General features: G+C 39.9%; 1 protein-coding gene across 10 annotated transcripts in view; it reads left to right on the plus strand.

Annotated features, from left to right (window-relative positions):
• Positions 1-4,087: 4,087 nt before the first annotated feature.
• Positions 4,088-27,348, plus strand: part of GIGYF2 (GRB10 interacting GYF protein 2) — a 131,287-nt gene continuing 108,026 nt past the window's right edge. For 7 of the 10 annotated variants that reach the window (XM_044945286.2, XM_044945287.2, XM_044945288.2 and 4 more), the window contains exons 1-2: positions 4,133-4,219; positions 8,859-8,924. The gene's annotated coding sequence lies outside the window, so the exon portion shown is untranslated. Of the gene's footprint in view, positions 4,220-5,751; positions 5,890-7,389; positions 7,460-8,858; positions 8,925-27,348 lie in introns of those variants that run through there. The other 3 variants (XM_025289148.2, XM_025289149.2, XM_006042660.3) reach the window with 3 other exon arrangements.

Consider the following 27,348-nt stretch of genomic DNA (forward strand, 5'->3'; position numbering starts at 1 on the left):
CAGCTCTTTTTTAAAATTATTATTATTATTATTTTACACCAGCTCTTGCCTTAAAAGGGACTGTGAGCAAACAAGCTCCATCACCTTTATGATTTAGTATTGGAAGACGTCTTGTTCCACTTCCACCAGGGTCTACTGGTTATAAGGGATTGAGGAGAATTAAACTCTCGTTCCCTGGTGGCTCAGTGATAAAGAATCCACCTGCAATGTAGAAGACATGGGTTCGATCTCTGTGTCGGGAAGATTCTCTGGAGAAGGAAACAGCAACCCACTCCAGTATTCTTGCTTGGACAATCCATGGACAGAGGAGCCTGGTGGGCTACAATCCATGGGGTCACAAAGAGTCAGACATCTGGAGAGGGTAGTGGGTAGGTTCTAGAAGAGTATGTTGAACAGATGTATTTTCTTAAGAAAAATATAATCTGTCACAGTTAATCAACCTGTGTTCATTTCAAATTAAATTCGTTTTGAGCTAAGCTCCTTATTCCTCCTTCCCCACCAATGGTCTATTATTTTCAACTTCTCTGTTTCTATCAATGATATAATAAACCTGAAACTTTGTTATTATACAATGACTAGGGCAGACATAATCATGAATATTCATTGGAAGGACTGATGCTGAAGTGAAGCTCCAATACTTTGGCCACCTGATGTGAAGAGCCGACTCACTGGAAAAGACTCTGATGCTGGGAAACATGGAGGGCAAAAGGAGAAGGGGCGGCAGAGGCTGAGATGGTTAGATAGCATCACCGCCTCGATGGACATGAATTTGAGCAAACTACAGGAGACAGTGAAGGACAGGGAAGATCACATGCTACAGTTCATGTGGTCACAAGGAGTTGGGCACGACTTGGTGACTGAACAACAACAAGGCAGGCATGAGTCGACTGCTGTCATTTTAAAACTACTGTTGGAAGAAACATTGGCGAGACAGAGAGAATGAAAGGAGAAAAGTGCCCTTCCTGAGGAATAGGTAATCAAGAATTTATTTGATTGATATTGATATTTTTTGAGTGCTTACGGTGTGCCAGGACAATGCCAGCTGCTGAGGATGCAAAGTTGAACAATACAGTATGTATAATGGTTAAAAGCAGGGGACTTTTGTTAGCTTTCCTCATCATCATTATCATGTCTTAACTTTGTTTCTTGCTCTCTGAAAGCTTATACTGGGTTACAAATATGTCTAAGGCACTCTGAAAAATGATCTGGCAGTTTCTGATACAGTTAAACAAACATTTGCCATATAACCACCAATTTCATTCCTAGGTATTTACCCAAGTGAACTAAAACCCTTTGTTCACACAAATACCTGCATGTGAATATAGCTACTTTATTCATAACCTCTCCACATGCTGCTGCTGCTAAGTCACTTCAGTCATGTCCGACTCCTCTGTGCGACCCCATAGACGGCAGCCCACCAGGCTCCCCTGTTCCTGGGATTCTCCAGGCAAGAACACTGGCGTGGGTTGCCATTTCCTTCTCCAATGCATGAAAGTGAAAACAACCCAAATATCCAACTGAGGAATGGATGGACAAATATAGTGCATACATACAATGAGATACTACTCAGCAATGAAACAGAAGAAAGTACTGAGGCTTGCAGTAGCGTTACTGAATTTCAGGCTCTTCCGTCCATGAAATTTTCCAGGCAAGAATACTGGAGTGAGAAGGTTGCTACTTCCTGATCCATAGTTTAAGTGTTTTCTGCATTGGCAGGCAGGTTCTTTACCAGTGAACCTCCTGGGAAGCCCTAAGTGAAAGCAGCCAGTCTCAAAAGGCTATATGCTCTATGGCTTTATTCCTATGACACCATAAGGCAAAATTATAAGGACAGAAAACAGAATAATGCTTTTAGGGGCTGAGAGTGGATGTTAGGGCTGACTACAAAGGGTCATTTGGGGAAATTTTGTGGGAGATAGGACTATTATGTACCTTGATTTTAGTAGTAATTGTACACACCTATATAAATTTTCAAAAGTTGCAAAACTGTATACTAAAAATGTTAAATTTTACTGTATGTAAATTATACCTTAAATATATATAAAACTGCATACTTAAAATGCTAAATTTTACTGTATATAAATTATACCTTAAATATATATAAAATTTTGTGTATATATATTTTATACATATATAAAATTACAGGCATAGATGGCATAACCTCAGAGATGTGGCATGACAAGCCACATCAGTAACACATGGTTTTGGCTTTCAAAGATGAGCAGGAGTTTTGCCTGTTGGCGAAAAGTGGAGTAAGTGTTGGGAATGGCATCATAACAAGAGGGAACAAACATGTGCAAAGGCTAAAACAGACTGGCATATTTGAGGACTTTCATACATAGTCATATCTGGAGCATTAAACTCAGGAGATAGAGGAAAGAAAGGGGGACAATGTAGATGATAGAGATTCTAGAGTTCAGCAGATTGGGACTGTGAAGAACCTGTTCAAGATTCTGTGTTTCAACAAGTTTCCAAGTGATTCTGATACTGCTGGTCCATTGATCATATTTTGAGCAGTAAGAGCATAAAGGTGAAGGGATAAAGTATTTCAGGAGGTAGGGAGTGGTCAATGACATTGAAAATGGGGAAGAACCAAGTCAAGTTGTGTGTGTGTGCGTGCGCTCAGTTGCTTAGTCGTGTATGACTCTGTGTTCCTTTGGACTGTGGCCTGCCAGGCTCCTCTGTCCATGGGATTTATCAGGCAAGAATACTGGAGAGGGTTGCCATTTTCTCCTCCAGGGGGTCTTCCTGACCCAGGGATTGAACCCACAACTCCTGTGTCTGCTGCATTGCAGGCAGATTCTTTACCGGCTGAGCCATTGAGGAAGCCCTTGAGTTAACATGAGGACTGAAAAAAAAAAAAAAAAAAATGATAAGGACTGAAAAACTCCAGTTATCAACTTGTAGGCTGAGCAAGCAATGGGTGAACAGTCAGGATTGAAGCCACATTAGAATGGCTGATAACTGCTTGCTAGGCACAGAAATCAGGAAAGTACTTAAAAACACCTCTTCTGTGCTTTTTTTTTGACTTTTTAAAAAATTAAAGTATTTATTTAGCTGCACTGGGTCTCAGTTGAGTCACGTGGGGTCTTCAGTTGCAACATGAAAATTCTTAGTTGCAGCATGCAGGATCTAGTTCCCTGACTAGAGACTGAACCTTGGCCCCCTATGCTGGGAGTGTGGAGTTTTAGCCACTGGACCACCAGGAAAAGTCCCATGTGCTGTTTGGCTTTGAAAAGGACCAAAGAGGTGGGGAGGTTGTTGTAGGGGAAATCGGAGGTTTTAACATTCAATTGTAAGATGAAAGATACTTGAGTATTTTAAAAGGTAAAAGGAAGGATCCTGTAAATAAGGGAGAGGATGAAAGCACAAGGAAATAATGGGATGACCTGAGAAGGGTAGAGTTGCATTATGTACCAAATAAAAATACAGGGTACCCAGTTTAACGTGAATTTCAGAAAAAGCAGTGAATAATTTTTTAGTGTATGTCCGTGATGCTACTGGGTGGCCTGTATTTTACCTGGCAATCCGCAAATAAAGAGATATTTAGGCGGAAGAGTTATAGCCCGAGACGCACTAGGAGGGACTGGACCTCTAAAGTCCTCCCCAGCTGTCAGATTCCAAGACTCTAGAATGAATTCCCAGTTCTACCAGAACCGTTAACAAGCAGACAAACTGCTTTGAATTTCAGCGTATCACGTCCCCGTTTTTCTCTAGGATGGCTAATGAGCAGGGAAAACGCGGAACGAAAACCTGTGGAAAAGTTATGGTGTGGAAAATCAGCTCCTAAACGATGCAGAGCTTTCTGAACTGCTAACGGGCTCTGGAGTGGGCACACACGACGGTGAGTCACATGGCGACTGGCCCAGATCCAACTATGGACACCAACTCCACTCAACTCAAGGGCAAGCGGGGAGAGCTCTGGCCCAGGGACTTGCAGGCGCCTGCGCTCTGCCGCGGCCCCGCCCTCTCCCCGCCTGACATCCGGGGCTCGGGCAGGGGCGTGTCCGGAGAAGACGGGAGGGTGGCGGCGGAAAGGAAGGACGTCGTGGGAGGCTGGAGGAGCTGGGAGGGAGGCGGGGCGGGGCGGGGGCGGAGCGGGGGGCGTGGCGCAGCCAGCACGCTGTCACGTGACGTGCGTGGCGACGTGTCGGCCATCTTGTGTTGTTGAGGCTGAGGACTGACGGGTTCCGAGAGTCTCCCCTGTCCCGGACCGCAGGTAACCAGCGACTCGGTCTCACTCCCTTTGCCCGGCTCCGCTCCGCGGCCCGGGCTCCGCCAGCCTGCCTGGCTCTCCTGGGCCTGCCGCCCGCTCTGGTGTCCCCGCCGCTCCAGCCCGACCCGGGCCAGCCGCATGGACACCCCCAGGCCGCCCGGCAGCCGCCTTGGCCGGCTGGGGCGTCAAGCGAGCGGACAGGTCAGGTGCGGGGCCGGAGGGAGCCGCCTCCCCGGCTGGGGGCACGCCGGACCCTAGCGCGTCTCTGCCGTCGAGCTGGGAGTCCCCTCCTCCCGGGCCCGTTGGCATCGCAGGGGGAGCCGAGGAAGGGAGGAGGGTGATGGGTGGACAGTGTCAGGCCGGCTCGCTCAGGGCCAGAGGGCTCGCCTTTCCGCTACCTGCTCCTCCGGGCCAGCCGCCCGCCCAGCCTCGGGGTGCCCGGGGTAACAGCTGCTGCGGCCAGACAGCTGCTCCTGCTCGCGCTCCTCCCCACACCTGGCCTCGGGGAGATGCGCCCCTGCCTGCCTCACCGAGCATCTGCACTGGGGAGACTCCTTCCGCGGCGAGAGGACTGGGTCTGGACCAGGCCCGAAGCCAAGGTGGAGCCATGATCGGAACCTGGGACGGAGGTCGGGAAGAGTAGAACCCATGGCAGCTTTGGGACCCCAGCCTTCACATCAGGTTGAAATGGGCATTAGCCTTGAGTGACAGCAGTTCCCCACGAAAACACTCAGAATTATTTCAGTTTTCTGGCTGAAACATAAACCAAGCGACCAGGGAAGAGGGTATAGAGAAGCAGGTTGTCTGACCGTGTTCGGGAAGCAGTTACGTTGCTTTGCATTTATCTAGCGCTGTGGGTTTTTGTTTTTTAAAAAATTATTTTTATCCCTGAAAGAACACTTAAGCACATCTATTTTCTCTGTAAGTAAGCACATCTATTTTCTCTGTAAGAAAGGTAAGTATTTCAGTTTAACTTACGAGAGATTGAGGAAGGCCGGGAACCAGTGACCAGCTTCTTATCCAGTATTGTGTACCTTGGATTATACTTACTCAGTGTTTTATACCTTGGATTACAGGCAGTTTTGGTTCCCCGTGTGTATGCATGGAAGATATTTTTCCCTTACATAGTATTTCCTTTTTAGAATCTAATGGTTTTCTAGATTAAAAGAACACTAACTTTTATCCTAGTGTTTGCAGCTCTGGCCTGTCAGAGTTTGTTGATTTCGAACACAAATATGTTGCCTCCTTCCTTGATGTTTTTATGCGTTTAACTAGTTAGTGTAGTGCTCAAAGTGGAACATGTACATTTCTGTCCCAACAAATGTTGACTTCAGTAGAAGACACTAGAAAAAAGTTTAAAAAGTGGAATGTATCTGGAAAAATGTCACACTGTCCTTAATGTCACACAGACATTTAACAATGGGAAATACATAGGTAATGGTCGTGATTCACTAGCGAAGAAAAGGCTTTGAACCTTTTCCGTACTTGGCCTTTTCTGTACATTTTAGGATTTTGAGACTGAGGAGGGAGAAGGTACTATGTGCTTCCATTCATTCCTTCTGTCATTTGTGCATTAGTTTATTTGAAAAATATTGAGATCGTACAACACTATTAGGTGCTGGGAGCAAAACAGACCAAAAATTCCTGTTTCTGTGGACCTCATTCCTAGACAGGTAAATACATACTTTTAGGTAAGATATACTGTAGTGATAAGTGATGTGGGAAAAAATCAGGGTAATGGATCATAGGGAGTTGGGGGAGGGGTTCATTTTAGGTGGAGTGCCCTGGGAAAGCCTTGGTGAGTAAAAACCAGTATTTGAGGAAAGACTTAACACAGGTAATGAGCTAATCTCTATCTCTACGGGGGAGGAAAGCCCCAGGCTAGGAATCGAGGGCAAAGACCCTGTGGTAGAAACTGAAGTGAGCTGGTCAGGTGTGGCTGGGAAGGTACCGAGGTAGTCTAGCCAGAGAGGCACAATCACAAGGAACCTAGTAGAAAAAGTGTGCCAGCTCATCGGTCCTGATAAGTAGAGTTGTTCAGTTGTCCTGGAGTCTTTTTCCACACCTCTGTGACTCTTGGAAGTCAGAATCTTGAAATTTGGGCCAGTGTGCCCACCCCTTTCCCCCCAGCAGGACACCCTTCCCTGCCCCAACTTGGAAAAATTGAGGGGGCTCATGTATTTCAGGAAATTGTCATGAAATAGCTTTCTCAAAAGTTTTAAAATGAGATTGATGATAACCTGCCTAAAAGGATTTTTCAAAAGAAATTGCTTTCTAAAAAGAGGGTCTTTGAAATATTTCAGACTATTTGAAAATGTAGAGAAATGAATTTCCTTTGAAATTTAGATACAGATCATTAAGAAATATATCCTGGAAGAAGTGTTTTAATTCACATTTTTAATGGTAAAGAATTCCTCTTCTGTGTTGTCCAGCCTGGTTTTAAATTCCTCAGGGACTGGTCCACCAATTTGTTTGTGTATCTTTTATAGCATTTTACATGTGTAAAACTTTTTGTGCTGAGTTATTTGTTCATCAGCTTTGATCTTTCAGACTAGTTCTTCAGTAATTTTATGCTAGTAGACTTTTTTTTGGAAAATTTTTTTTTCCTGATTTTCTTTCAGTTTATCTCCATATTCTTACTACTGAGCTCTCACAAATGTCTTCTTTCATTTTAATTCACTTGAGGAATTTAATATTTTGATTTTGAAATGCTTTTGTTGGTGAGTTGCATATATGTAAAATAATTTGTCTTGGCTTGCATGAAAATCATAAGTCGTTAGGAATTACAGCTTCAGGGATAGTGATGTTCAGGAGGAGGTAGTGTTTTTACAAATTGCCTCTCTCTCTTTTGTTCCTTTGGTGAGTTTTTGAAATGACAGTTCCAAATTATGTCTTTGATGTCATATGGGTTCATTTGCTCTCATGACTCTGCATTTTAATATTCCATATGTCTTTTTTTTTTTGACCTTCACATTGGAAGATGACACTAGGTAGTGATTGCTATCTGGGGGAACCATTTTGGATGATGAGATTATTACTGTCTTATTTATCTTTGCTCTTCTGAAGGATCTTTGATTTGTGCCATTTTTGAAGACTGACTTCATTTGTAGTTCTTCATTAGCCTCTAATGACTAAATTTTCAGTACTTTTCTGTTTTATTCTATCTCTTATAGATTATAGTGGGACCAGTCTCATTAGGTTGAATCTCCAGCCTATGTTGGTGTTAATCCTGGTATATTAGAGGCAAGTTCAATGTCTGTCTTTCTTCAGCGGTTTGAATTGCCTTAACATTACTTGACCATTGTTGTTACAACTCTGAATCCAAGTGTTTTGTTTTTTTTTTCCTCCCCTTAACCCCCACTAGATTTTATGGTGATCAGGTCTTAGGATTTCCATTCACTTTTAATGCCCTGAAGAATTGCATGTCTTTAAAAATATAAGTAGACATACAACACATACAAGTTAGTTAGACTCCTATTATTTCTTGACCAAGATTGCATTTTTTCCATTTGTTTATGCTCTCACATGACTGAGAAATGTACTAGATTAATTACACGGGAATACAAAAATGTTACCTTTCTTGAATTGCCCATAATTTTATTTGAGGTTGAGAGAGAAGAGGGGAGATTTGAAAAACAAAAGAATATTATCCTGTAGCCAAAATTAATTTTATAAAAATACTTTCAAAGTATGATATGTTTCCTCACCTCAAGCAATTAAGTAAAGGAACACAATTTTATATTTTCTGGTTAACTACAGAGTTTCCTTGAAGTTGAACTTTGTTTATATTTATACTAAAATAGGAGATACACTAGAGCTTGTTCTCTTGAGTTAGGCCCAGAGAAGGGTTTGTTACCTAGTTCTCCCCTCTTTTGCTTCTGCTTGCTCTTATAAAATGTAGAGTGCAGTAGATAAAGTTAAATGACCTTTTGGACATTGTAACATGCTGCTTTTTTTCAAAATTAAAGATGAAAGTGGCTTTCTCAAGTTGCTTTATTGCTTGACAGTAAAATTGTCAACTTTAATTTTTAATTATTATTTTTTGACTCTTCAGTAGCAGCCTTCAAATCATCATTTGAATTTAGCTAAGAAATCTCTTGAAGCTATTGTTTCAGTTTGTCACTTGAAATATCATTGTCTTGTGGATGTTTAAGATATTGTCTCATCAGAGCGTTAAAAGAAGGTTTTGATTTTGCAGCTGAAGGCACTCCTGGAGCTTTGCTCCTTCAACATTTTGGCAGTGGTCATACATCTTGGGCTCATTGATTATTTGATAGGATGCATATTGTATTGCCATCTTGCTAGCTCTCAGTTTTCTATCAGATATTTGGTAGTTTTGAATAAAAATGACAAGGAATAATTTCCTGAAACCCTATAGTGGTGCTCATTTATTAGCTTCATCAGAATCACTTAGAACTTTGGTTTAAAAAATATATTTTTCAGTCGTATTCCAGAGCTACTGAGAGAGACTATTTAGAGTTTAGGACAGGGACTCTGGATGAAAAGCATGTCAGGTAATTATAATATTTTAACCAGGTTTGGAATCCATTTCTTATAAAGCATATTCCTAGTAAAAGTTGTGTTTTTAAAGTTTCCTAAGAGATTGCTGGGTCATTTACTGTGATACTTTTATTATTTACAGTGTTAAAAGGACCTGAACAAAGTCTGCTCAAACTTCCTGCTGTGAACCAGCAGAACTTTTGAACAGGTGAGTTTTGAAGGGAAGCACAAAACTGAGGGCTTTATGCAGAGAATTTTTGCTTTTAAGGCTCTGGTTATTTTTGTTCTTATTATTTCTCCTGAACTTACAGATAGTAAATATAAGCAATTTCTCTGGTACCATTCATATCCCTTATGAACCATAAATAAGAATAATCATACCTTTTCTGCATTGATCCTGGTATGAATTTGTCTTAAAGTATCGTAATGGTTTTGCGATGACATAAGACAGGAACAGGAGTCCTCTGAGGGGAGAGGTAAGAGGGTATATTAAGGAACCCAAGAGCACTTAACTTCATGAAGGACATGAACTAGGAACTGGGACACATTCAGGAGACAAAGTAGTCCAGAGAGCACTTTTCTCCGTGCCGGCTACTAGATATATCTCATGTCTCTTTGTATCTTGCATTAGTTGTCTTTCCACACTTTGGCCTTTTCTGCTTTAGCAAACACAGAAGAAAATTGCCACCTCATTCCTGGAGCCACATATATAAACTCAGGCTCTAGTGTCACTAGCCAAATGGTTACTAGCTCAGTGTCCCCTTTTCAGATTGCTGAGAGGGAAACTTTGATAGATTGAACTTGGTCCAAATTTTCGTCATTGGTCTAGTTAGTATGGCCATGGGGTTGAGGTCTTGAAAGGTCCCACTGCTAAGAGTGGCAGCATGTCTCAGAGAAGGTGGAATGTTGCCTTTTCTATGCAGAATCACACAGAAGCTTCTAGATGTTTTCCCTTTTCCTCAAAAATTTTCCTGTATTTATCTTGGTGGTTTTAATTTACATGTCCTGAAGAGTTAAAATACATGTGTATATTTTGGTGAATGAGGCTTAGTAGGTCTAACCAACCATTCTTGGAACAGTTGGTTCCAAGTGCAATGTTTTACCAAAATTTCTTGATTTTGTGGGTTCAGAGGATCATGTGTGATAAAGGTTTTATAAATAACTATAAGCAAATACGAGGCTTAGTTTGGAAAAATTAATTGGTTATTTAGTTTACATTGATTGCTTTTATAAATTTTAATTTATGTGTACTTTTTACAGTATTAAGTAACACTTGGATATGAGGAAGTCCGTAGAGGATTCGAAGGGTAGGACTTCTGTATATGAATCTAAATTCACATTTGAGTGGTAGCAGGGATTTTCACTTTTGGGAAAGGATCAGGGAGACAGCATAAATTTGTATTATGTGTTTTTGTATACTAGAGTTGCTAAGTATTGAATAAAAACTTTTTTTTAGTGGAGCGTTTAGAAGTACTATTTATTTTGTAGCTTGTATGTACTTGCTGATAGCTAATTGCTTAAGTCATTTTTTTATTACTCAGATCTTGTTGTGTTAGTAAATTAATATATCAAGATTTTGATGAAAAGGATAGGGATTACTTTTATTTACTTTTATTAAAAGTGACCTGTTAGAGAATGATGTGTGGAGTGACAGACCACAAACGTGACTTCCTATGATATGTGTTTTTTTTTTTTAGGCAAGGTTTCTTTAGCAGATTGCAGCTAAATTAAAAAAAATTCTTTTAGGGTGCTACTTTATTTATTTTTGGCTGTGCTGGGTCTTCGTTGCTTTGTGTGGGCTTTCTCTAGTTGCAGAGAGCAGGGGCTGCTGTTCGTTGTGGTGTTCCGGCTTCTCATTGTGTTGTCTTCTCTTGTTGGGGGAGCGTGGGCTCTAGGTGCTCCAGTTTCAGTAGTTGTGGCTCCTGGGCCCTAGATCAGGGGCTCAGAAATTTTGGCACACAGGCTTAGTTGCTCTGTAGCATGTGGAATCTTCCCAGACTGGAGGTCAACCCCTGTCCCCTGCATTGGCAGGTGAATTCTTACCCACTATGCCACGAGGGAAGTCTGCTAACTTAATTTTTAAGGTAGAAGAGTCCTTTCTCGTATTGTTCATTTTCTTTATAATATAGATATTGAGGTAAAGCATGTTTAGGGCTTTGTGAGGCTTAAAAAGTGTAAAACTTTCACAGGCTCTGGGGAGCCCTCTCTGGAAAAGATTGACTTGTGGTGAGATTATCAGATAACATGGTCATGTTTATGGCATTGTAATTTTTCTTGACTAGTTTATTAGTTGCTAATTTTATTCTCCTTCCACCAAAAGGGGGAAAAAAGAAACATATATTATTCAGAAGTACAAGGTGGGGAAAATGACAGTTAACAGTAATAGCTTTTTGTGTGGTGATACTGTGCCCAGAGTGTTCTTTGAGAACAAAGCTCTTTTTATTCTAGTTGTTCTGAACCTCGAAGTCTTGGGAGCTCTAGCCTCCTCAGTATTGGTCCTTTGGTTGCAGAGACTGACAGAATTGTCAGAGGTATTGTTTTGGTACTTAATAATTGGTAAATCTTGGCTCAATCCTTGAAGAGATGGTTACATCCAGGGGATTTCATGGTTAGCCCCTTAGGAATTGAGATGGTTTTTGCCCAAACCATGGCTAATTGAGTGACTGGATGAAGCCATCTTGTGAGATCGGTAGGTCAGAGAGCCTTAATTCATGTTCTAGAATCTGACACTTTTTAATCTATTAGTTCTGCTATTGTTAATGAAATTTCTGATAGTGTACTATGAGAATATGTATTCTTCCCCAGCCACAGGGCTTGGGGCTTCCCCAGTAGCTCAGTGGTAAAACATCCGCCTGCCAGTGTAGGAGATGCAGGAGAAATGGGTTCAACCCCTGAGTTGGGAAGATCACCTGGAGAAGAAAATGGCAACCCACTCCAGTATTCTTGCCTGGGAAATCCCATGGACAGAGGAGCTTGGCAGGCTACAGGATATGAGGTCTCAAAGAGTCCGACACCACTGCACATGTACGCATTCAACCAGAGGGCAGAGGGGCTCACTATTGCTTGAGTGACGAGAAGGAAGGATAGTGATAGTGGGACAGAGTGGGAGATTGGGGAAAGGAGAAAAAGTTACTTCCACAACTAAATTCCTCTGAAATTGCAAGGAAATGGGAGGAAGAAAGTAACTATAAGCAGTATTGAACACTGTGTCAGTATGTAGAGAAAAAGCTTGTGGCCATTAAATAGAAATGTGGGTTTAATTTTCTGTCACTTACTACCTGTAACTATAGATAAAGAAGCTAACTTCTTGGAACCTTGTTTTCCTTACTGGAAAATATATCCCGTAGTGATTTGGGAATTAAAAGTCTAAAATGTGCAATACAGTGCCTGGCATGTGGTGTTGATAAATAGCTTTCAGTGATTGGTAGCGGGTATAATTGTTATTACTATGCAGATAGATAAATTTTGATTGTAAAAGTGTCATCTTTTAATTTGAATAGAGACCTCAGTGAGTTCTGTTTTTAAGTTTTTTGTCTTTTTTGTTTTGTTTTCAATCCAACAAATTATTTGAATACCTGCTTTGTTCCAGGTGCTGGGCTAGCCATAGTGATGAGCAAAACACTCAAGGTCCTGTCTTGTGGGTCTTAAAGCCTAGTGGTAGAGGCATTAAAGAAATCATATAAGTAAACCTCAGAATGTGAAAAGTTTCTCTGTCTTTCGAAAAATACATTTTTAACCTGAGATACTTTTGAAGTGTCCGTTTGGATCTTGGTATTCTTGTCATCAGGGGTGTTTTATTTCTCTTGATAGGCTTTCAAGTGTATGTTTGTTTGTTTGAAGTTAATTTATATATTTGTTGTGTTATATTTTCCTCTTTCTCTGAGATAGATGCTCTCAACTTTTTGATTTTAGATCTCCTTTACCTTTGTAAGAATTAGAGGAACCCAAAGAGCTTTTGGCTTTTCAGTTATATCTATCTTTATCACATTAAGACATTTAAAATGATTTATTGATTTAAAAATAGCAATAACTTCTTTACATGTTACAGTATATTTTTAATGAGAAATACTAGTTTTCTAAAACATTTCTAAAAAATTTGCTGAGAAGAGTGACACTGTTTTCCCTTTTTAAAAATCATTTTTTATGTCTTACTTTGTAGAAGGCAGCTGGATTCTCATAGCTGCTTCTGCATTCAGTCCATTGGTGTTTATTACATTAGTTGAAGTATATGAAGGAAATTCATCCTCATGAAGCCATGTATGTAGTTGGAAAAGGGAGGAATATTTTAAGAGCTTTTTCAGGTAATTTCAGATTTTCATTGATATTACACTAAAATTGGATAGCTAGTAGTTTTTAAAGGTTAGTTGCATTATGAAATTTGAATTACTATATATCAGTGCACTTTTATATTCCATTACATTAAAATCTATTGGTCTATTTTGTTCATTAAATGAATATTTTATATTACACAGTATCAAACCCTCCACACTCATTAATATCAACACGCATCAGAAAATCCTTTACTTATTGGAAAGTATAAGTACTAGAAACATCTGTCAAACTCATGGTAGTGAATAGAAGTTTTCTAAAATCTTAACTTTTGCTTAAAAGCTTAAGTTTTGTAATTGGCAGCAAATAGTTGTTCTCTTTAAAGTGGCGGTCTTGCCTTGTTCATTTTTGAAAACAGTGCCTGGTATATACCTAGGTCTGAATGGTTTTATTTGTGTGTCAGCCCTTTCCAGCTCAATATGATATTTCATGAACGGAAGTAGGTAGTTGAGCTTGTAACTCAAAGGCACCTCAATGCCTTTCTTGGAGACGGTGGCGTGCAGAAGTGCTTCATTAAGTATACTTCTTATTTCATCACATTAGGAATATTAAAAAGATGTGTACACAGGAACCAAGATTAATTGGCAGCATTTGCTGCCTTATTAAGGGCGTTCTTAATTAAGTAAACCCGGCTTTTTTCTTTCTCGGGAATATATGGCGCATGGCAGTGAAGAACATGGTGAGTATTAGCACAGTTTGGTGCCATTACTTTGAATGGTGCTAAAGCTGTCAACAGTTTTACCCATGACTGGTACAGTGCCAACATAGTGAAAAATGCAGAGAATATCTTAAAATTAACAGATTTGACATCTTGGATATCTTGAAAGAGTTTCAGAGAATTGGGCTCTGGGGAGTGAAACATTTTTCAGTGTTACGTTTATATGTTACATTGACTTTTTAAAAAGCATTTTCAAAAAGTAATTGTTTGAATTAGAAACTATAATAAACATATTGAGGATGTTTAGATTTTAGTGAGGGTTTTTAATTCTGGGTAGATGTAGATCTGTTCATAAGTTGTAGGCAGTTATACTCTTCTGTATTTGTCCCATTAAAAATAGCCTTCTACACTAGCACCGTTTAACCGAATTTTCTGCTGTGATAGAAATGTTCTGTAAATCTCCACTATCAAGTACTGTAACCACTAGCCATATGTGACTGTTGAGCACTTGACACATGGTTAGTGTGACTTAGGGAACCTGCATTTTTTTAAATGCAGAAAACCTTTTTTATTGCAACAACTCAGTAGGCTTTACTTTTTTAATTAAAAAAATTTTTTTTTGGCTGCACATAGTGCGTGATCTTAGTTCTCTGACCAGGGATTGAACTTACGCCCCCTGCAGTAGAAGTTCGGAGTCCTGACCACTGAACTGCCAGGGAATTCCCTTGGAGGCCTTATTTTTAAGAATACTTGTAAAGAGGGAGGGGATAATGTATACATATAGTTGATTTATGTTGTACAGCAGAAACTAAAACACAACATTATAAAGCAATTATACTCCAGTTAAAAAAGAACAGTTTTAGATTCACAGAGAAATTGAGAATACTGTACAAGAGAGCTCCCACAGTATACCACGCCCAGTTTTTGTATTGTTAACGTCTTACATTACTGTCGTGCATTTGTTATAACTAAGGAGCCGGTGTTGCTTATTCACTAGGTTTATTTCGATTTCCTTAGTTTCCCTAGTCTGTCTGTCTGTTTCGGGACCCTGTCCAGGATACCACATTACGCTTAGTCACGTATCCAATCCATAGGCGCCCCTTGTCTGTGTTAGTTTCTCATACTTCCCTGTTGTTAACAGTCTTGACAGTTTTGAGGAGTACTGGTTACGTATTTCATAGAATGCTTCTTCCAAGTAGATATTGTAATTTGTCTAATGATTTTCTCCTGGTTATGGGTCATGGGTTTTTGGGAGGAAGACCACAGAAGTAAAGTGCCATTTTCATCACATCATATCAAGAGCATATACTGTCAACATGATTTATTACTGTTAATACTGACTTTGATACTTGGTTGACTTGTACTTTGTCAGGTTTGACTACTGTAAAATTACTCTCCCTCTTGGAGGAACTAGATTTTAAATTTTAATTGATTTAGCTACATGTGGTTAATGGGAACTGTATAAGAAGGCACAGTTCTCAACAGTGTTTCTCAGTTTTAAATATTATCCAAAACTTAATTTAACATCTTTTTTAATAGGTGTAAAGAAAGGCAGTTTAACATAAAGGAAATATAAAATGTTAGTCTTGTAATGCCCTGCTTTCTGAGGAGGCAGTCTACTTTTAGTAAGCTTAGTGTTTTTCAAAATTAACTTTTTGAGGTTTAATTTATATTCAATAAAATGCCTTCATTTTAAGTATACTCATGCTGAGTATACATCTTGATAAGTTTTGAGAAGTGTATTTATTTCTGTAACCATAACGACAATCAAGATATGTAACATTTTCATCACCCCCAGAACTTTCCTCCTGCTTTTTTGCAGTCCTTTCCCTTCTCCCACCACTGATTTATTTTCTGTGACTATAGATAATTTTGCCTCTTCTGCCAGTTTTATGTAAATGGAATTATCGCACATGTGTTCTTTTTGGTTCTGACTTCTTTTGCTTAGTGTAATGTTTGTGATACGTCCATGTTGTTGCATGTGTCAGTAATTAGGCTTTTTTTTTTTTAACTGTTGAGACTTTTCCAAGGTATGTTTATTACAGTATTTGTTTATCCATTTATCTTGCTTTGGAGCTGTTAGGAATAAAGCTGACCTTAGTTTCATGGCAGTGGGTAGTGATTCAGATCTTGCTGAATTGCAGTGTTCATTTTGTGCTGTAAATTGAAATTTAAGTTCTTTTTAGGATGAGAGACGCCAACAGCATCTATACTATTTTTGAAGACATGTCATAAAAAAGTATAATTAACATAGAAATAAATAGTATTTTTGTGAAATTTCATACAATAATGTGTGATACAGAGAGATGTAGACAGTTTTGACTTAATGATGATTTCCTGGGGAGTTGGGGAAGGAGTCCTTTGTTCTTTAGGATAAATGTTTAGTAGTGAAGCCTAATTTTGCTTCATGAATTTTTGTCATTAGTAGATGTGTTAACAGATCATATTTTTAAGAATTATTTTAAAAATTTGCATGTTTAAAAATGAAGAGAGTTGGTATTGTCATACAGGTGGGTGCAGAAGGAAAATGTGCTTTTTGCTCTAATAGGTGAATTTTTCCTTTTATTTTTGTACCTTAAAGTTGTTTTTTTAAAGGAGTTAATGTTGAAAAGAAATAAACTTTCTTTGACATTAATGTTGGGATTGTAAAAGTGTTTCAAACAGGCAAGGCAAACACTTTTTGTGGGAGTTAAAATGTACTTTGCTGTAAAAGTAATTGAAGAATATTGCTGCAAATCATGAAAACAGAAAAACAATTATTAATCCCACCTCGTGAGCATGTCTTTATTTATTCTCTTTTTTTAAGACAGTTGGCCCTGTGTATCCATGGGTTCCATGTTCTTGGATGTGGAGGGCAGAGTGTAAAGGATTTGTGCATCCCTGAGTTTTGATATCAGATAGGGTCTTGGGACCAGTCCCCCTCTGTGCTGAGGGATGACTGTGTGTATAGTTAGACTCTGTGTGCAAACATTACTGTACCTGTATTATGTTGAGGGAGTGTGCTGCTTTTATTGAGATTTTCAGTCTTTTAAAATTATAAGTGATGTGGTAAGTGTGGTTCCTCTCTCATGTTTGAACCTTTTCATATTTTTACTTAGCTTTTTTCTAAAGTTTGAAACAATGAATTGTTTTAGCCTAGTGCCTGAGTCTTACTTCATTTGAATGTGGACTTGTTTATAGTCTTAAAAGTTGATATATTTATAGATTATGTTATCAAGATAGTGGTATAAGATCTTTTTAATTACAGAAATTTAAGTAGGGAGTGAATTTAGTATTATCAGAAAATTTGCCTTTAAAATAGTTTTGCTTTATGTCCATTAAAATATTTTACTTGTACTATTTTCCTCCCTTAGCTAAACCGTTTATGGTTTATTGTAACCTTTTTAAAATTGAGGTATAAAATATAATAAACATGTGCACAAATCTGAAGTGTATAGTTGGAAAATTTTTTACACAATGTATGAGTTCTGTAGTCACCAGCTAAATCAAGATAGTGAGCATTTCTAGCACCCCAAAAGATTTCCTCTTCTCCTTCCCAATAAGTAGTCCCTGCTTCCATGGTGAACAGAGTTCAGACGTCTGTCAGAATTGATTATTTTACCTGTTGAACATCATAAAAGGAATGTGACAGTGTATATTCTTTGGCGGCTGGCTCCTTTTGCTGGGCAAAGTGACTGATACTCATGCAATATGTTGCAGGTATCAATTAATTTCTTATTCTTGGTCAGTATTTTGTTGTGTAAATATATACAATTAAAAAAAAAACTTTATTTGAAATAATTTCAAACAGCAGTACAGAAAAGTTGCAAAAAATTACTTAAACTTTCCATATGCCCTTCACCCAATTTGGTCACCATTTTTAACATTTCCTGATAATAAAACTGTAAAATTCTTGTAGAGATGGGAATACCAAACTACCTTACCTGCCTTCTGAGAAACCTGTATGCAGGTCAAGAAGCAACAGTTAGAACCAGGCATGTAACAAAACTGGGAAAGGAGTATGTCAAGGCTGTGTATTGTCACTCTGCTTATTTAACTTATATGCAGAGTATATCATGAGAAATGCTGGACTGGATGAATCACAAGCTGGATCAGCAACCTCAGATGTGCAGATGATACCACTCTAATGGTAGAAAGCGAACAGGAACTGAAGAAAGAGCCTACTGATGAAGGTGAAAGAGGAGAGTGAAAAAGCTGGCTTAAAACTCAACATTCAAAAAAACGAAGATCATGACATCCGGTCTCATCACTTCATGGCAAATAGCGGGGGAAACAATAGAAACAGTGACAGACTTTATTTTCTTGGGCTCCAGAATCACTGCAGACCTTTACTACAGCCATGAAATTAAAAAATGCTTGCTCCTTGGAAGAAAAGCTGTGACAAACCTAGATAACGTATTAAAAAGCACATTACTTTGCCAACAAAATTCCATCTAGTCAAGCTATAGTTATTCCATATGTACGGATGTGAGAGTTGGCCTGTAAAGTCTGAGCACCAAAAAATTGATGCTTTTGAACTGTGGTGCTGGAGAAGACTCTTGAGAGTCCCTTGGACAGCAAGGAGATCAAACCAGTCAATCCTGAAGGAAATCAACTCTGAATATTCATTAAAAGGACTGATGCTGAAGTTGAAGCTCCAATACTTTGGCCACCTGATGCGAAGAGCTGATTCATTGGCAAAGACCTTGATGCTGGGAAAGATTCAAAGCAGGAGGAGAAGAGGATGACGGGAAGAGATGGTTGGATGGCATCACCAACTTGATGGACATGAGTTTGAGCAAGCTTCAAGAGATGGTGAAGGACAGGAAAGCTTGGCATGCTGCACTCCATGGGGTCACAAGGAGTCATACATGACTTAGGGACTGAACAGCATATTTGCTTTACCTCTAATTTTCTTTTTTCGTTCTCCATATATGCAGATATCAGTTGAGTTCAGTCGCTCAGTCATGTCCGACTCTTTGTGATCCCATGAATTGCAGCACGCCAGGCCTCCCTGTCCATCACCAACTCCCAGACGTCACTCAAATTCACATCCATTGAGTCGGTGATGCCATCCAGCCATCTCATCCTCTGTCGTCCCCTTTTCCTCCTGTCCCCAATCCCTTCCAGCATCAGAGTCTTTTCCAATGAGTCAGCTCTTGGAATGAGGTGGCCAAAGCATTGGAGTTTCAGCTTTAGCATCATTCCTTCCAAAGAACACCCAGGACTGATCTCCTTTAGAATGGACTGGTTGGATCTCCTTGCAGTCCAGGGGACTCTATATGCAGTCCATATATATGCAGATATATATATATATATATATATATGTATATATATATATATATATATGTATATATATATATATATGCTGCTGCTGCTAAGTCGCTTCAGTTGTGTCCGACTCTCTGTGACCCCATAGACGGCAGCCCACCAGGCTCCGCCATCCCTGGGATTCTCCAGGCAAGAACACTGGAGTGGGTTGCCATTTCCCTTTCCAATGCATGAAAGTGAAAAGTGAAAGTGAAGTCGCTCAGTCGTGTCTGACTCTTCGCGACCCCATGGACTGCAGCCTACCAGGCTCCTCCATCCATGGGATTTTCCAGGCAAGAGTACTGGAGTGGGGTGCCATCACCTTCTCCAATATATATATGTATATATAATTTTAATTTTTTGTAGTTGTTTTCTCTTCCATTTGAGAGTCTGTTACAGACCTCATGCTTCTTTTCCTCCAGACATTTCAGTGTTATTTTCTAAGAATAAGAACATTCCTCTACATAATCACAGTAAAAAATTCAAAATCTTAGAAAAGTAACATTGGTATAATACTGTTGTCTAATCCATATCTCCTATTCAAATTGTTCTAATTATCTCTTCAATGTATCTTATAGCTTTTTTTTTTTTTGCTGGTTCAGGATTGAATTATACACTTAGTTTTTAATGTCTCTTTAATCTCCCTTAATCTGGGATGGTTCTTCAGCCTTTGTTTTTCATGACATTGGTATTTTTGGTGACTATGGTAGATTGATTTTGTGTTGTCAATTTGGACTTACCTGATTTTTTTTAAAATTAATTTTAGTTTATGCATTTTTGTCAGCAATATAACGTTAGTGATACTGTGTCCTTGTTAGTGTATCTCATCAGGAGGCACGTGGTGCCAGTTTGTCTCATTATTAGTGATGTTACCTAAGTCAGCAACAGCCAGGTGGCAGGGATGCATAGGGCAAGGTGTGTGGGAAAGGGTGGATCACAGTGCTTTGCACCATCCTTTCCACATCTTCACCAACCCTGAAGCTCCCATATATTTGCTTATTCGTTTACTTGCTGATGGACATTTGTGTTGGTAAACATGATAGCCACATGTCAGGTATGAATAAAGCTACTCTGCATATCTGATACTCATCTCTGGGTAGAAATTTTCCTTGAGTGTATGCCTATCAGTGGATTGTGGGGTCGCCAGATAGATGTATTATTTAAATGTGATAACTGCTAAACTCTCTTTTGAAGTGGTTGAACTAATTTGCAGAAGTGGAGTTATTAATCTTGTGTTAGTCCAGGTCTGGCTAAGATATGAATAGCTGGTTGCTGGAATGGGCACACAACTAATTATTTGGTACACCTAAAGTGTGCTAGGGGAGTAGTTCTTTTTTCTGCTTTTGGGAAAGTGAAGGTGGGGAAGATGGAGGCGGATTCAGGTTCTTGGTGTTTATTCTGTGTTAGTCTTTTGACAGACTCTGCACAGTACTGGCTGGACTTCATCCCAGGTTTGCCATAGGTTTTTTCTGGGCAGTTTTTACATTGATATGGGAGATATGCAGTATCAGATAATTTTTTAAAGACAGATTCAGGGGGTTTTCAAAGGAGCGTGTGTTTTGATATGTTAGTAGCATCAGACCAGAACAGATCAGATCAGTCGCTCAGTCGTGTCCGACTCTTTGCGACCCCATGAATCGCAGCACGCCAGGCCTCCCTGTCCATCACCAACTTCCGGAGTTGACTGAGACTCACGTCCATCGAGTCAGTGATGCCATCCAGCCATCTCATCCTCTGTCGTCCCCTTCTCCTCCTGCCCCCAATCCCTCCCAGCATCAGAGTCTTTTCCAATGAGTCAACTCTTCACATGAGGTGGCCAAAGTACTGGAGTTTCAGCTTTAGCATCATTCCTTCCAAAGAAATCCCAGGGCTGATCTCCTTCAGAATGGACTGGTTGGATCTCCTTGCAGTCCAAGGGACTCTCAAGAGTCTTCTCCAACACCACAGTTCAGAAGCATCAATTCTTCGGCGCTCAGCCTTCTTCACAGTCCAACTCTCACATCCATACATGATCACAGGAAAAACCATAGCCTTGACTAGACGAACCTTTGTTGGCAGTGGTAGCTGATCAATATATCAAGACTTCTCCTGGGAAGCAGTATTGGGGAACACTTTCAGAGAAGAACATGAGCCATTGTGCCAGGTTTTGATTCTGCTTTGGCTTCTGATTTGTCTTTGTCCAGACAGAACTTCGTATGTAGAACTGTAGCTTCCTCATGTTGATAGTGATCGTGAGTGCCCAGAAGTCATCTGGCTCCTCAGCACTGTGCCAGGTTGTGAGAAAATGGTAAAGTTAAGAGCTGAGAGGCCAGGGTCTCTCTTTTCTTTGTTGCAGACCTAACAATATAAAAGAGCTATGTTGATTTCTTCTCTTTTCACCATTGAGCATATATTTGCACGCACACAGAGTGATAGATGAATCCCAAAGAGGAGTTGAGGAAGTTCAGGAAAGCTAGAAAAATATATAGAAAAAAAGAAAAATAATTACATACTAGCAATCAGTGCTAGCAAGGGCTGATTTAGTGTCTTCAAGAAGTTGAGAAAAAGGCTAGATTAAATGCATTGTCAGGCATAGGATGCAGTATATCAAAGACTGTCAACTTTCTGGTATTAAGTGCAGAAGGAATATATTACTTGAATTCACTTATAAGAAATTTTGAATAATGGGCAAGGTCTGAAATAGCGGTTATGTAGAAATATCCTCTCGGCTGTTTTTAAGTCAGCTCTGTTTAAAATTCAAGGGTAGCCCTTTCTCTGAGGTCCTTATCCCTAGAATTGGAGTAGCGAAAGGAGAGGAGGGGCCGGAGGGAGGGAGGGAGGGCTTATTACTTCTCCGTGTGTTAAACTGCTCACAGGATGTTTTTCAGTGTTATTAGGGTTACTGAGACCCATCTTGCCCTGATAATTTGACATTTTACCTTCCCTTTATCCCCCTGAGGTTCTCTCACTGCAGTTTTCCTGCCCAGTGGTAGGTGCATCAGCAGGCAGCATCAGGCTCTTCATCCTCTTCCGTTCACAGGCCAGTTCTGTTTCTTTAGTCAGAGGACCATTAAGCCCAAAGTGCTTCTGTTGTCCGTAGTTATTAATACCTTACACAGACATTTTCTGGTTTAGGTGGTAGATTAGAATCACTTTAGTGATTGTTCCTCCTCCTTTGTGCAAAATCTCTTTTCCTCTGACGCTCATGCTGTCTGACAGTACAACTGTCTCTTCCCCTTATTATCATCAGATGTGGACCCTGAGGCATCATCCTTTGTTTTCTTCTTTCTTCTCTCTGCCATTATCCTGAGGTTACTTCAGAGTCCATGGGATGATCCATCCAGTCTTCCCAGGCTCCTGATTCCATGACTTACCTCCTGCCTCTTATTCTTCTAGTGCTTTCTTTTTTATTTGTACTATACCTGCTTTTTTACATTACCAGCATCTCAGATTTGTAAACTCTTGTTTTTACTTTCTTCCTCACTGTGCCTCAGTCACACTTTTGCCAGTACCCTCCCTTTGCCTTACTCTTCCATTTATTGTGGAGACAAAATCCTAACCCAGGTTCAGTCATGTCGTCAGCTGTCTCTCAGGCTAAGTTGGAGAAAGAAGCCCACGACCATGCAGGTAGGTGCCATCTCCATCTTGACTGGGCCTTCAGAACTCCTGTAGGTAACTGCAGTGTGGTGTCCTGGATTAGATGCTGGAACAGAACAAGGACATTGTTGGAAAAACTGGTTATAGTTACTAGTGTTGTACCAATGTTGGTGTCTCAGTCGTGACAGGTATACTGTGGTAATGTAAGTTGTTTATGTTAGGGGAAGCTGATGGAATTTTCTGTAGTATCTTTGTAATATTTGTATAAACTCATGTGTACTAACTGTGTTCTAAGTTGCTTCAGTTGTGTCCGATTCTGTGTGACCCCGTGAACTGTATAGCCTGCCAAACTCTTCTGTCCATGAAATTCTCCAGGCAGTAATACTGGAGTAGGCTGTTGTTTCCTTCTCCAGGGATAAATTAGTAATTATCCCTAAATTTTATTTTAAAAACAATACTGTTGTAGATCCCAGCAGCTACCATCTCTGCATTCTTCTCAATCCTTACCCTGTCACCTGCTGTCATTTGCCTGCTTACCTGAGAAAATTGAGGCCGTCGAATGTGAATTTCCCACAACTTGCTGTTCCCCCACAAAAAGCTTGCAGATGTCTTCAGTCATTTGAACACACTTTGCTCTTGTCACAAGTGGATAGGCATAGCGTTTTTTTCCCCCCATTTGTTCTTTGAAGCCCTGTCCAGCCTGTCTTCTCACAGCTGCACTTCCATCATATTTTTGCTAAATTGTTTCTTCACTTTTTGATTGTACTAGTACTTTTCCTTTAGGATATTTTCCTCTAAAGTGGAAGTGGAAATTTTCTTTCTCCTCTGCTTCGTTTCTCTTCGCTTTTTCGCAGCTAAGATTCTAGAAAAAGTCGACTGCATTTGTAGTCTTCCCTTTCTCACCTCCCAACCTCTGAAATCTCACTCTTTCCTCACCATGCTTCTTTAATTGCACTCTTCAAGTCAGCAGTGACTTCATTATGGAAGCCAGTGAAGACTTTCCAGTCTTTCTCTTTTTTGACTTCAATATTTGAAACTAATGAATTCTTCCATTAATATATATATATTTTGGGCCAGTGTTATCTTTATTTTAAACACAAATTAGTAACTTACTAGGAAAAGAATTACTCATAATTTCACCATTCAGAAGTAAATATTACACCTGGGGGCATATGTAAATATCCACTAAGAATGAATTTTAAGATGTGTTGATTGTAGTTATATCCTCTGTATCCTGTAACCTGTCTTGAGCACTTAATATATTGTTGACATTTTTTTCATATCAGTGAGTATAGTTATTATTGTCACTTCTCTCTCTGCTCTCCTGGTATGTAGATCCATGCTATCTGTTGGATTACTGATACCTCTCCTTCCTCTTAACTCTTGCTGGTTTATTTCTTCCTGGCATCCTGAATGATCTTTCTAAAGTGTGAATTTCATCGTGGGCACTTTCTGGCCCAAATCTTTTCTTTTCATAGCCTTCCATTGCTCTTGAGACATAAAATACGAAAACTTTGTGATACAGCCATGCTTTTTCAAACTGCACTTTAATTTTTAGCCTTACTGAGCTAATGGATGGATAATTAGATAATCTCCCCAAAGAACCTCGTTGTTTTTCCTTTCTGCTTTAGATAAAGTGAATGTGGAAGAAGCTAGAGTCCGTGAACTTGCCTTCAGGTGAAAGGTCAGGGCTAAGAATGCCTCACTGCTGGTCTTTTCTCCTTCCTGTATCCTCCTGCATGGTGTGTGGGGAGACTTTGTCCTTTCCCTTCTCGACCTCTTCTTTGGGATAGTTTTATGCAATATTTGGGTACAAGTCTGTAGATTTGCTTCCCAATCTCTGTCTCATTATGACTCCACACTGGAGTTCAAGATGTAGATGTATATTATTTAGGATGGCTCCTCACATTCGTTTTGTCTAAAATGGCGTGTCCTTCCTCGCAAATTTCTTTTCCATTTTTTCTTTCCTTTCAAGGTTTTCTATACAGTTTCAAAAAGCACCCCACCCCCAGTATCACATGCTATAGATTCTATTCCATTTTTGCATCCTTTGTTCAGATTTTCCTTCTCCTTTGGGGAATATTTTATGGAGTGTTTATTTGAATGTATCCTTGGTTTTGTATAAGCCACTGTAAAGGAAGGAGGATGTGAGGGTGGGCCTTCTAGGGTAAGGGGGTGGCATGAGCATGAACCACAGAAGAAGGAGAATGCAATAGAGAGTTGAAAGTTATCATTTGGCTTTGAGTTTGGAGGTGAAACAGTGAAAGGTTGAGTTGAGAAGGTATAGATTGTCAGATTGATGGAAACCTGAAAATACGAGGAGTTTTGACCATACCCAGAGGGTTTAAAAAGATTGATCTTGTTGGATGTAATCAGAGGCCAAGTCAGGAGAGCAGATTAGACATTTTATTGTAGTAATCCAGACATGGATTAACAAAAGTTCGGCTATAATGAAAGAATGCAGGTGGAACCTTGAAGGGAAATTGACCAAATTTCAGGCAAAATTATTACATATGAGGGACAGAGAAGAGGAGGGAGTTTCAGATGATTCTAGGCTTTTGAGCCTGACTGACTAGTAAACTGAAAACAGTGGTGTGTTAGTCACCGAGTTGTATCCAGCTCTTTGCGACCCCATGGACTGTAGTCTGCCAGGCTCCTCTGTCCATGATATTCTCCAGGCAAGAATATTGCTGTGGGTTGTTATGCCCTCGTCCAGGGGGTCTTCCTCACCCAGGGATCAAACCTGTGTCTTGGTCTCCTGCATTGGCAGGAGGGTTCTTTACCACTTGTGCCACCTGGAAAGCCCCAAAACAGTGATACCTTGATCAGTTGTTGATTAATCCAAGAGGAGCGGGCTGCTGGAAATGCCACAGAGGTCATGGGAGAAAAAAAATTTGTAATTCACAGCAAGGGTGGAATTTGTGGGAGAATCTTCATTGCTCTTGCTGTAATAACACCCTCACTTCTTGTATCTGCTATATCAAGGTGAAAATGAAAATGTTAGTTGTGTCCAACTCTTCGTGACTCCATGGACTGTAGCCCACCAGGCTCCTCTGTCCTTGGAATGCTTCGGGCGAGAATACTCACGTGGGTAGCCATTTCCTTCTCCAGGGATCTTCCTGACCCAGGGGTCGAACCCGGGCCTCCCCCATTGCAGGCAGATTCTTTACTGTCTGAGCCCCTATTTTAAATTCCCCATAATTTAGTTGGCAGAGTTCTACCTGAAGTACTAGTGGAGAGGACCGTTGTAAATAAGATTCAAGACAATATCTAAACAGAATTTATAGTTAAAGGATCAGTGGGTACACTGAGGGAAGTTAGGAGATAAACTTGGGGAACGGTGACTAAATTGGAAAGGAGTAAAGATGGGGGAAATGTATCTGTAAAGGGCTGGTCATGGAGGACAAGGAAGGAAATAGTTTCAAGAATAAGACTATCTAAAGAGGCAGAAGAGCATGGTGGGGGCACAGCCTACAGAGTCTGGTTCAGGTCCCAATTTGCTATAAAAATCAGCTGTTTTCTAAAGATCACAAGTCTCCTGGGGGTTTGAGTTGACAACATGTAGCTTAGTGGGATTTAAATGGCGGCAAAGCTTATACTTGTTTTGATACTTCACTGCATGCTTAGAAATGGCAATTGAGAAATAAGTCCCACTTTCCATTCCAAATAATTTATAATTCAGAGACGTTGTGTCAGACAATCCAGTACATAGAAATAAATCTATTAGAACTGGGCTCATTTAATTTGATTTGGAAGGAGCAGTCTGGGGTGGGGAATTCAGAATTAGAAGCTATAGTACCTTAAATTAGATTTCTTCAACAGTCATAACTTTTAGATTTCCTGCTTTAATTCATAAAGGAGAATGAGCAGAACACCATTCTGAGTAATGTAGGTCTCTTTAGTTGATAATTAAATTGTTTGGATTACTGTCTTAGGTTCATAAGAGTTCTCCAGAAAACTACCATAGGGCATAATCTTATGGAAACCTACATTATAAAGGTGGTGAGGCTCCCATCTCAAGGCATTAAAGAAACTTCTGAGCTTTCAGCGTTTCTGCTGTATGGTATTTTGACTCTTCCTGAAAGTTTGTGGGTGGAATGAATGACTGAGGACAGGAGAAGGATTTCCTTGGTTGATGTTCTTCAGGTGTTTCGTGAATCCAGGGCTTCTGTAACTCAAGACCATTGCCTGTACAGCACAGCCTCTATGTGGTAATGACAGTCCTGGAGTTTGTATTTCCAGGACCTGTGTAGCTTTGTGGTAGTAACTTAAAGGGTAAAAGCATATTAAATCTCTTAAGAATGATTTTAGTATTTTCACAAATATCACAAATAATTCAGTTTTTAATAAAGATTCACTTGCTTTGTAAATTGAGTCTGGTTCAAGTCTTGACTTGCTTTATTAATTCAGAGCTGTTTTCCAATGGTCAAAGTCCCATAGGGGTTTGAATATAAAACAGTTGACTAGATGGGGCTTAAAATGGTGATAAAAAACACTCCTTCAGGATGTTTCATACTACAACAAAATCTTACGGTTGTAGTCTCTACAGGTCAATTTGTTAGCCAAGTAGGTCCAGGATCCCCTGGAGAAGAAAATGGCAACCCACTCCAGAATTCTTGCCTGGGAAATCCTGTGGATAGGAGCCTGGTGGGCTGCCATTCATGGGGTCACAAAGACTCGGACATGATTTAGCAACTAAACCACCCACCACTTGTTCAGTTGTGTCCGATTCTGCGACTGTAGCACACCAGGCTTCCCTGTCCTTCACCATCTCCTGGAG

The sequence above is a fragment of the Bubalus bubalis genome, chromosome 6 (assembly GCF_019923935.1).
Source record: "Bubalus bubalis isolate 160015118507 breed Murrah chromosome 6, NDDB_SH_1, whole genome shotgun sequence".
Taxonomy (NCBI): Eukaryota; Metazoa; Chordata; class Mammalia; order Artiodactyla; family Bovidae; genus Bubalus; species Bubalus bubalis.